The sequence below is a fragment of the Carex rostrata genome, chromosome 7 (genome assembly GCF_964058835.1).
Source record: "Carex rostrata chromosome 7, lpCarRost1.2, whole genome shotgun sequence".
NCBI lineage: Eukaryota > Viridiplantae > Streptophyta > Magnoliopsida > Poales > Cyperaceae > Carex > Carex rostrata.
The window spans coordinates 6,801,755-6,813,251 of NC_135924.1; the positions used below are offsets into that span (position 1 = coordinate 6,801,755).

Below are 11,497 nucleotides of genomic sequence, written 5' to 3' on the forward strand. Positions count from 1 at the left end.
CCGATCAACCTCCCCACGGCGAGATCTTCGCGCCGCCGCCGTGTTCGCACCGGAGGCTCCAGCGCAGATCACCTCCGTGGCCTCCGTTCCGATCTCTCTCTCCTTCCTCTACAAATTTAGCGATCTCCCTCTCCTCGCTCGCGCCGCCGTTGCCGTGTTCGCACTGGAGGCTCCAGCGCAGATCACCTCCGTCGCCTCCACTCCGATCTCTCTCTCCTTCCTCTACAGATTTAGCGATCTCCCTCTCCTCACTCGCGCCGCCGCCGCCTTCCCACCGGAGGCACCAATACCAGCACAGAGGCACACATGTAAATTTGCTTTTTAATGAAATATGAACGACTTGTAAAATAGGAGATGTTTTATATGTTAATTGTGTCTATTTGTGGAATGCTTGTAGCACGGTAATTAATTTTTTTCATATTTTGTTTATTTTCTTTTGTATTTGTTTGTTGCCTTACTGTTGCAATATATCTAATTTGCTTCATGAATTAATGCCAAAGGAAATGTGTGGGTTTCATTTCATAAAACTATCTAAATCTTTGTAAATTAATTTATTGTGGGGGGATGAGTGGACTGAGGGATTTTTGTTTTGTCTCTACTGGAGAGGTGCTTGAGTCCTTAATTTACTGGTAAAATTTACCTAAATCCTTGAAAATTAATATGGCAGTTGTGAACAACAACATCAGAGCTCAGATTTACACCATCAGCTCCTTCAATGACCAAGATGGCTGAGCTGACTGGTCATATCTCCCGTGTTCATGGCTCAGGTATATACACTTTTGCAATTTTTACTTGCATTTATATACTTAATTATTTGTTATATTTAATTTTAGCCTACTGCTCATTCTAGATCATTTATTCATAAGTTTGTTGGGTGTGTAATTGAAAATCTGTAAATATGGTTGTGAGTTGTATCAAGTATTTTCATAGTTTAAATTGCATATCACCTCTTAAGTTGGCCTTCCTTCAAACAATTTTTTTTGCCAAGATTTATATTACAAGATATTTGATTAATTGAAATCAGGCTTGTCAGAATTCATTGGCAATTGTGCAAGTTTCAAGGCAACTACTGGTCAAAACATCTGTTGATCATGAAAGAGGACAATCAGGTACCTATTAGTAACTAATTTGCTAATTAGTCTTTTTATTTTTTGCATTTTTTATTAAGATCTTGACACTGACAAGGTCTCTCTCTCAGTTCTCGCTTGGTTTATAGTATCAAGTAAAAATGTTTACAGAATTATGTGAAGAAGTTTACAGATACTTTGACTTGTTACTGAGCTCTTGAGTAAAGCATAATACTTTGTATTTATTTGATCTGAGGGTATAAAAAGATCATATCAAATACAATGATGGTATTATGTCAGGATTACGACTTCCTACTTGCTAACCTTAGAGGCTCAGTTTGGTACCTTTAGGCCATTTTTTTTTCTTTTGCGATGGAATTATTAAAACCTAGCAAATGTTAGAAGGTTTCAGACCTTAATTTATTTTAAATTGTTTCTGGTGACACTTGTACTTTACTGGTAAGAGTCAGCATTGCACATTCTGTTTTTTCTGTTTTCATTTGTAGAATCCTTATAGGACAAATAAACAAAACACTTACAAAAGAGCCAAAGCTGCTTTACACCTGACAGGTGAATGTTTTGCAGTAGACTATGTCTATGGGCCTAATATGCTCAAATCTTATATTGTTAGAAATACCAAATGCTTCAAAAATTTACATAGCATAAGAAAGTTACTGTTTCATTTGCTCAAAATGGGAGTTAAAAGTACCCATATCAAAATTTCTCAAGTGCTCCAGAGCATTTCGTTAACTCAACTAATATGTTTGTAGATTTTAAAATATCATTACTAGAAAAGGGAAAAGTTGTCAACAAAATGGTGTATATACTTTTTGATCAAATTGAAATGGATCTAACAGTTGGTGTAGTTTGCATTCTTGAAAAAAGTTGGACTTTGATTTATAATTCAAGAAAATAAAAATTTCAGCTGTGTTTTGAAATGCAGCTGGTTAGAAATTTACTATTTAAAATGTTTACTCTTCGATTGAGGAAGCATGAGAAATTGAAGAAGCTGGATCAACCAGAGTACATCACAAAAGCCCAAGGCACTGTAAATAACAAAGAGGGATGGACTGGTTCATTCAATTGCGATCAGGTAGTTAAAATCAGTGGCTTAATAGTGCTTATTAGTCACAAAATTCTCTTTTTAACAGTATATGGCATGCAATTAGTGCCATGTTATTGGGTCATGAGACGCTAAAAGGAATTGATTAAGGTTTTTGAGACCTTTGTAAACATGTGCAGTTTTTCTTATCAGTGAATGCATATCATTTGACTGTGACCTTGTCAGTACATTTTGCATAACCTTTGTAAACATGTGAAGCCCGATAAGATGTACTACAAGAATTATGGTTAAGGGGCTGATTGGCAACCCTTATTATTGCACTAAATTATGAAGTTGTGATGGAGTATATAGAGTAGACTCAGGTGTTCTTAAGCTCACCAAGTCGTCTTTTATACTAAACTCATTGGTTTTTTGTCCTTTTTATGATTTGTTATAATCTTTATTGTTGGTTGGATGACAGCTCTTGCAGGGAGTCTATTTCCAGTGATGGATAGTTCTTCTTCCAACTTCTCTGATTATATGACTCTCTTTTCTCGAGTTGTACCAATGAGTTTTCCTTTAATAATCTCAACCTGAGCTGATTGTTATAATTTAAGGTTTATATAGCACAAAGCTTCTCAATTGTTAGTTGTATTCTTTTTCCTTTTTCAGGGCTCAGACACATACACTATAGGCAATCTGTACATTGAGCCAGCATTTATCTCTAACAGGTCTCTCTATTACATTCAACCATCCTGCCTTTCTAATTCTTCAAGCAAAGCTACAATCAATTACCAAGGGGTGTCCTTTACTATAGGTCTGGTTGTACTCTTTTTGTTATAATTCTTTGGTTTACCAAATAACCTTTTTTTCATCTATTTTGCTTAAACAAAATTATATTACTTTTGTGTTGCTTAGTCTTCTGTAGAGATTTGAGAGGATAGAAGGATTGAAATAGTTATAGTATGTTTTCTTTTATTTGTTTGTATTATGAAGCTAAATGCTTTCTGTTGTACTTTATTAATTGTGTGTACTTTCTTATTGTGTTTTTGCTTGATTATAGATAGAACTCTGATATTCATTGGCTTGTTGTTTAATTGAGGGTATATTATCATTTCAAGGCAGTTTATTTCAAAATTTAAAGAAAAAAGTTCGTTTTGTGCTGGTACAAACTCTCAATCCTGATGATATATGAAAATAAGTGTTATGTATTAGATTTAGAGTGTTTAAATAAACAGTTTACAGTGCTATGCGATAAGGTTTAAAGAATTCAAAATAATTGGAAGTAGTATTTAGATGTAAAATAAAAAAATTGAATTTTTTTTACCTATTTATAGTATTCAATAAAACTGTCTAAAGAGTTATATGATAATGTTTATAGAATTAAAAAATATATATAATTGAATTTTTTTTACTGGTTTTGTAGTATTTAACGAAAATGTTTACAGAGTTATGTGATAAGGTTTATAGAATTCAAAACAATTGGAAGTAGTATCTAGATGCAATTTAAAAAAAAAAACACAAATTTGAATGTTTTTTATCACTTTAACCACTTTAACTACTTTAACCACTTTTAGTTGTTTTGTACTCACTCTACATGATATGTGCTCAACCTCTGCCTTGATTCGCCTCATATTACTAGTTTTATGTTTTGTACTCCACAGAAATGAGAATGTTTTATGTTGACAGGATTCGTTGAATTAGTTTATAGGATTTAGTATTGAAGTTTACCGAATTTGCTCCATTAGTTTACAGGATCTTTGAAAATATCTGGGGGATTTTTGGAGGACTGGAGTTGGGGGATCTTTGAAAGGTAACGTCCCCCGGGCTATAGTCCTCCGAAAATCCCCGTGTATAAAAACCTTCTCTTTTTAGCTTAGTTCTGACGCGCTTTCAACTGCAATAATTCCAAGTACAATATGTATGTTGACAGGATATTATGTGTATGTTTACAGGATACTATGTGTATGTTCACAGGATAATATGTATATGTTCACATGATAATATGTGTGTATGTTTACAGGATACTATGTGTATCTAGAAGGAGATTTGAAAAAAAAAATTTGGAAAAAAAAAATTTGAATTCTTTTTTACATTTTTAAAAAATAAAATTTGAAAAATAAAATAAAATATTGAAAAAATTTAAAAATTGAATTTTTTTTTACCGGTTTATAGGATTAAACGAAACTATTTACAGAGTTATGTAGTAAGGTTTACAGAATTCAAAATAATTAAAAGTAATATCTAGAAGAAACAAAAAAATTTGAAAAGAAATTTTGAAAGAAAATTCCGAATAAAAATTTTGAAAATAAATTTTGGAAAATAAAAATTCCGAATATAAATTTTTGAAAAAAAAAATTTGAAAAAAAAATTTGAAAAAAAAATTTGAGAAAAAAAATCGAATATTTTTAAAATATTTTTGTTTACAAAGTTTTAATGTAGTCATGGTTAGTTTTTAGTTTTGAAAAGCTGTTAGAGATCTTCTAGATGTGGTCCTGGTTAAAGGTTTAAAAGTGGTCCCAAACAAAGTAGTTAAAGTGGTTAAAGTGGTGGTTAAAGTGGTAGTTAAAGTGAAAATTAAAGTGGAAGTTATTGGGACCACACAGAATTGAAAGTTTTATGTTGACAGGATTTGTTGAATTAGTTTATAGGATTTAGTATTGATGTTTACAGGATTTAGTATTGATGTTTACAGAATTAGTTGGGGGATTTTTGGGGGACTGGAGTTGGGGGACTGTTAGCTGCTTCCTTTTATCAAATAGATGTTGTGCGTGCCGTCTTATTCTTCATTCAACCACCGTTGTTTGTTTGCATTAATTACTAGCAATCAAGGGAAAACAATGATTCCATAGAACAAGGACAACAAATTAAGCTAAGTGAAATAAGTATTAATTTTCATGCAGTGCCAGTGCCGGTGCATCTACAATTACTCGCAATCATTGCATTTGCATTCGATCAAACACCTTGTGTGCATGATCCATAATCTCCAATGCTTAATACTACAAACTTGTCAGTTCTTTGAAATATCTATAAGAAAATATATTTGTTTCTTGTATAAATCGCTTAATCGATTAAAATGCTAATTAATATCTTGTTATTTAATAATGCTAGCTAGTTGCTGATTAATTGTTAATGATGTGTAAGTTCTTCAAGAGCCAGAGGCCCGAGTTTTTAGTTCACGTGTTGCAGGTGGAATTACACAGTGTTTTGCTGCCCGTTTACTACAGCAGCTTCCCCGGTCTCCTACTCCTACCCCTTCATAGTAAAATTGACACCTACTATATACTTGTATATGAACAATGATGTATTACAACTTTTGAAATGCTATGTTTTGTTGAACAATGATGTATTACAGTTTGCAATTGTTATATTTGTAGTTAACATATGCCATTTTACAATATTGAAGTGTTATAGTTTTTTATTTTTTTCAATTTTTATTTGTGATGTTCTGGATGTTGTACGTATACATCTACTAATTTTACAGTATTGACATTTTGTAGTTTGTACGTTTTGTTTTTATAGTTTAAGTTGTCAGTTTTACAGTATTGAAATTTTGTATTTTTTACATTTTGTTTTATCGTTTTCATATGCTAATTTTACATTATTGAAATTTTATAGTTTGTACGTTTTGTTTTTATAGTTTAAGTTGACAGTTTTATAATATTGAAAATTTGTACTTTTTACATTTTGTTTTATTGTTTTCATCTGACAATTTTACATTATTGACATTTTATAGTTTGTAAATTTTATTTTTATAGATTAAAGGTGACAGTTTTAAAGTATTGAAATTTTATAATTTGTACATTTTTTTTATAGTTTTCATCTTTCAATTTTGCATGACTGTAATTTTATAGTTTGTAAATTTTTTTTTATAGTTTAAAGGGGACAATTTTACAGTATTCATTATTTGAATGATTTTTTGTGTGTTGATTAAATAAAAAATAATAATTAAAAAAAATTTCTAAAAAAAAATAATTTTGCCTTTTTTTATCAGATATTTTTTTCGAAATAACTACTAATAACTAACACTAACTGCAAATAACTTCTAATAACTGCAATTTTCGAAAGTACAGCAAGTGGTCCCTCTGAAAGTAAATTTTTTTGTCATGTTGTGCAAGTTGTAAACTGTTACTAACAAACTTGGGACCACTTTGAATACCAGCTTGTTAAATGGATATATTGTGTAAATATACATAATGAAGGAAGAGTTTTACAGGATTCGCGCAAGTCAAATGACAGTTTTTTTGTTGATAAACTGTGGACAACTAGTTATAGACAATTAGACGCTTCCTTATTTTTTTGTTAAAAAAATAAGTATAATTTATTAGTACTTTGGACTGAATGAATGTATTATGTTAGTATTTTAATTAATGAAAAGATTATAGAATGACTTGATTAGAGTAAATAATTTTTTTAATGGCTATAAAAAATGAATCAAACTTTAGTGATCAATTTGTAATAAAGAAGAAAATTCAGTAATCAATTCGTGATAAAGAACAAAGTTTAGTGACCTACCACGATAGTTGATCAATTTTCATTTTTCTTGTATGGCGTTGGCACAATCACAAAGATGAAGAGAACACCACATGTATGAGTGGAGAGAAAGAGGAGCTTTTTAATTATGTAAATCTCATGGCGTTGAAACGATGGTGCTTTTGCTCGCCGTGACATTAATTTAATCAAGTCATACAATAAGTACTATATCAAATTTGAGTCTATTGTATTTGTTTTAAAATTCGTACCTACTGTTTCAATATTCGTACGAATTAAGCGAGCACAAATGTTGAAACAAATCAGACAACATCAGAGTCCATCAAACTCAAATTTGAAACCGATAACATTGGACACACTCTTTTCCCTAATCCAAGAAAATTAATTCGCACTTAACAGCAATGCTACGTATAACTTTAAGATTGATTTATCCAACTCTTTTGGAGAAATTTAGAAATATATATTCATTATAATTTTTTATTCAAATATTTTTTTTTCATCAAAATTATAAAATTAATTATGTCTCCATCTGAACTCATATATATTATTAATATTCTAATTACTCTTTTTTATATTTTATTAAAGAGTTCCGATACACTCTAATATTTTTTAGATGTTATTTTAAAAAATTAAACCCACATCTTCTTGGAAGAAAGACAATAGCTCGTGCCACCACATCAAGCCCGTGGTTCAATATTCCAATTATTTAATTTAATCACTTAAAATTAAAGATAATATCAATAACGAATTAATAAGACAGTTTTGACTTTCAAAGCACTGCATGCACTCTCTCGTATACTCTTTGAGCCCTTCTCCACTCACTACACCACACCACCGCTGCCACATTCTCTCCCTCCACCTTTCTTACTCCATTTTTATCTAGCCTTTCTCCTCTCGCTAGCCATTGACCACCACTGCCTTATCCCTGATAGTTCCTGATTTGGGGGTTCTTTCATGCCCCGAAATGGAGCTCGAATTTCCAAACCCAAATCAACTATTAACTCAGTATTGTTTCCTCACACCGATGGATGGCCATGAAAGGATATTGCAGGATTTGAACTCGGCAGTACTCTTATACTCAATTGCTCCCATTCCCCAGCTGAACAAAGCCCAGATTAGTCGATTGCTGGTTGAAAGATATGGTGGTTCTCTGAATTGCTGGCGTATCAGACTAGTTCCCAGGGGCTTCCTGATTTACCTACCCGCTTGGCTATACAATGATGAATTCTACCTCGACTCATCCTTTTGGGAAAGGCAAAAGTTCTTACCGCAGCCATGGCAAGCCCTAAACGGGTCTGAACCCCTACCCGAGATGCACAGAGTCCACCTCACTATCCTAGATTTCCCAATCGATTTCTGGCATCCCTTTTATTTCAGAGAAGCTATGGCCTCTATGGGAATAGTAAGGGGAGTCCAAAGGGAGTGTCTGAATGGTGAAGATTCAACGGCGATCAGACTATGGTTAGACACACTGGACCCCCAACTAATCCCATTTCAGCTAATAGTCGGGCATGATGGTAGGTGGACGACTTGCCAAATCCTCCTAGATGGACGATTGGACACCAACCCTGGCTATCCCCCACCCCCTCCTCCTCATTCACCGGAATCAGATGATGCTGATGGTCCATTACCACCTCATGACCAGGATCAGTTTGGACCTGGCTACATCCCTCCTTGGAGGAGACGAGTGCTCCGGATCAATTTTCTAATGAATGATTCAAGCTACAGAGGCGCTCCGGCGGCCTGTAGCTGGGGGCTAAGGTTTGGGCTCATGTCGACCTATGTTGCACCGAGTTCAACAGCCAAGGTGGATGCAAAACCAACGGTAAGGGGGATCAGTCAACTGACAAGGTCTGTTAAGAAGCAGCACTACATGACACCAAGGGGATATGCCAACAAACTCTTTTATTCCCATACTACCCCTCACCTATGAAGTGTCTACACGTGTCCCTTCTCCAACAGAGGTAACCTGCGACACAGAGTGGTAAAATATCCCTCCCCCAATTCACAAAGAAAAGACAAATCCCAAGGAAACTGCCTTCCCATACCCTACAACCCTCCCCCCCACATAACAACAAATCAGATGTACCTCTGGAAACCTTCCACTCTGCTTGAAGGCCCCAGCACCATACAGGCCAAAACAAAACTGCTGATTAATCCACACGCCCTCTCCATTCGAGGGCGCATCCATACATTCTTTCCTTCATCCAAACAGAACTATTCCTCTATACTCTCTACTGCTCTCTCTCTCTTCTCTTTAGGCTTCTATCAATCCTCTCTATACTCTTGGTCCCTCTAATGGCGAGCATCACTGAGGAAGATGAAGCCCTCATTCAGAGGTTCATCGCCTTACATACCAGAGAAAGCTCGGGCCCTGTTCTAAAAATGCCCAGTGGAGCAACCTTAAGCACCGATTGGTCTAGGTGCCTTCTCTCTCGTGTCATTTCGAACAGAACTGCTATCGAATCCCAATTCCAACAGGCGATGATGAAAGCTTGGGATGCCGATCCCAACACCTCTTTCAAGTCAGTAGCGAAAAACACCTTCCTCCTTGAGTTTGCAGACCTACTTGATCTCCAAACAGCACTAAATGGTGGGCCATGGACTTTTAAAGGCGATTTGGTTGCTTTTAAATTAGTGAAATCGCACGAGGAGTTGAATTCTAGCGAAATCAAAGAAGCTTCACTGTGGGTGCAACTGTTTCATGTTCCTCTTAATGCTTTCTCAGAGGAGGGCCTGATTCTGTTGGGTAAGGAGGTAGGAGTGCCTGTGTCAAGGCTAGTAGAGGGGTATGTTGGTGGGAAAAGGTTCTATAAAATCAAGGTAACAATTAATCTGGAAGAGCCGTTGATGGACAAGGTTCGTGTTACCCACCCTGTGCTAGGAGATCTGACAATGTATTGTGTCTATGAGAAGGTTAGCCGCATCTGTATTTTCTGTGGGCTATTGGGGCATGACTTGGGGACGTGTGCTGATCATTCCAGGCTTGCTACTCTAATGCAAAAACCTGACCAGGCAGCTCGATTTCCGGGCCAGCAGCTTCTAAAACCAACTCGTGGGCCTTGGATCACAGATGTCACCTTAATTCCTAGGGCCCAATTACCAGCTTTCAAACCCAATCTCAAAAGGCATTTTCACCAAACCTCTCCTACCGGGCCATCATTTCAGACACACCAGGGCCTACCATCAGCCGAATTATCCGAGAATTTAAACTGCCTTGTCACTGTTTTAGAGAGGGAAACAGTGCCAGTCTCTTCTTCATCCTCTCAACTCCAACCCAAAAAGCCAAGGTCAGCGGGGCATGTTCCGCTGCCAACGGATTTATGAGTATCTTCTCTTGGAACTGTCGAGGCAGCGGAGGCTCAACAGTTCCAACTCTCAATCGCTACCTCCAATGCACGGACGCTAAATTTGACTTTATTTCCGAAACTAGATGTAATCTCCAAAAGGCAGCTCAACGTATAAACCTCTTATCTCTCAAGAATTCGATTGTGGTCTCCTCAAATGGTAAGTCTGGTGGATTGTGGCTGATTTGGGATGATGATCAGTCAGTCACTTTAATCCAAAGAAGTATGAATTTGATAGCAGGAAGGGTGAAAGGGAAAAGGCCAAACTCTGATTGGGTGTTGGTCTGCATATATGGGGATCCAAAGAGAGCTCTGAACCCAGCTATTTGGGATCAGATTGATGCTCTAATGAAGGAAGAGGAATTGCCAATTTTGGTCATAGGGGACTTTAACGCTATAGCTTCAATGGAAGAGAAATGGGGGGGGGGGATCAGATGTATTCAAATCAGGCAACATGGCCTTCAGAATGAATCAGGTCTGATTGACTTGGGTCACAAGGGCCCGGCATACACTTGGTTAAACAAGAAAGCTGGCCATAGGAATGTCAGTGAAAGATTAGACCGCGCGATGGGTAATCTCGAATGGACTATGCAATATCCGAATTCATCGGTTTACCACATCCCAAGGTTTAACAGTGATCATCTCCCTATCCTTCTAAGGCCTCAACCAATTAAGAAAATGACAAAAGCCCCCTTTCGATGTGAAAATTGGTGGTCTCTTAGACCTGATTTTAAATCAGTTTGCGAGAAGGTGGTTAAGGCTCCCATAACATCCTGGACTGATATGCAAAGGCAATTCAAGTCAGAGGCTCAAGCATGGGTCAAAAAGAACAAGTCCCCAAGTCAGATGCTAAAAGAAGTGGAGAAGGAAATGTCAAGGCTAAATGCAACTCAACCTGATCAAGTAGATAGAGAGGAGGAATCCCGACTAAATGAGGAGCATGAAAGGGTTTTACTGATGAGGGAGATGTTCTGGCACCAATGATCAAGAATCAAATGGGCTGTTTTTGGAGATCGTAACTCCGCTTTTTTTCATGCCTCAACTGTGACTAGGCGAAGAAGGAATGCTATCGGGTCTATTTGGGTTCCAGGATCAGGTTGGGTTACTGAAGAAAGGGAGATTAGAAGGGTGTTTCTAGCGCATTTCAGAGGGATTTACACAAGGGGAGTCAGGGCCGACATTAACTTGGTGTATAGCTCAACACTGTTAGGCAATTTTCCAAAAATTCCAGACTTTATTGGGCCGAGTCTAGACTCAATTCCATCTGACCAGGAGATACAAATGGCCCTAATGGCGCTAGGGCCGCACAAGGCAGCTGGGCCTGATGGGTTCAATGCCTACCTTCTGCAACAGCAATGGGACCTTTTTGGGCCACTGGTTATTTCAGAGGTCCGAAATTTCTTTATAACAGGGATCATGCAATCTGAAATTGCTAAGTCCAATTTGATTCTTATTCCTAAAGTCAAAGATCCTTCCCAGGTGGGGGATTATCGCCCAATCTCCGTGTGCAATGTTATATACAAGGTCATCTCAAGGATTCTCACCAACAG

General features: G+C 36.4%; 1 long non-coding RNA gene across 1 annotated transcript; it reads left to right on the top strand.

Moving 5' to 3' along the window:
• Positions 1 to 288: 288 nt before the first annotated feature.
• LOC144557540 (uncharacterized) lies at positions 289 to 1,198 on the top strand. The gene is made up of 3 exons (XR_013512696.1): positions 289 to 401; positions 668 to 767; positions 1,025 to 1,198. It is a non-coding gene; the product is annotated as an uncharacterized LOC144557540 (long non-coding RNA).
• Positions 1,199 to 11,497: the final 10,299 nt, after the last annotated feature.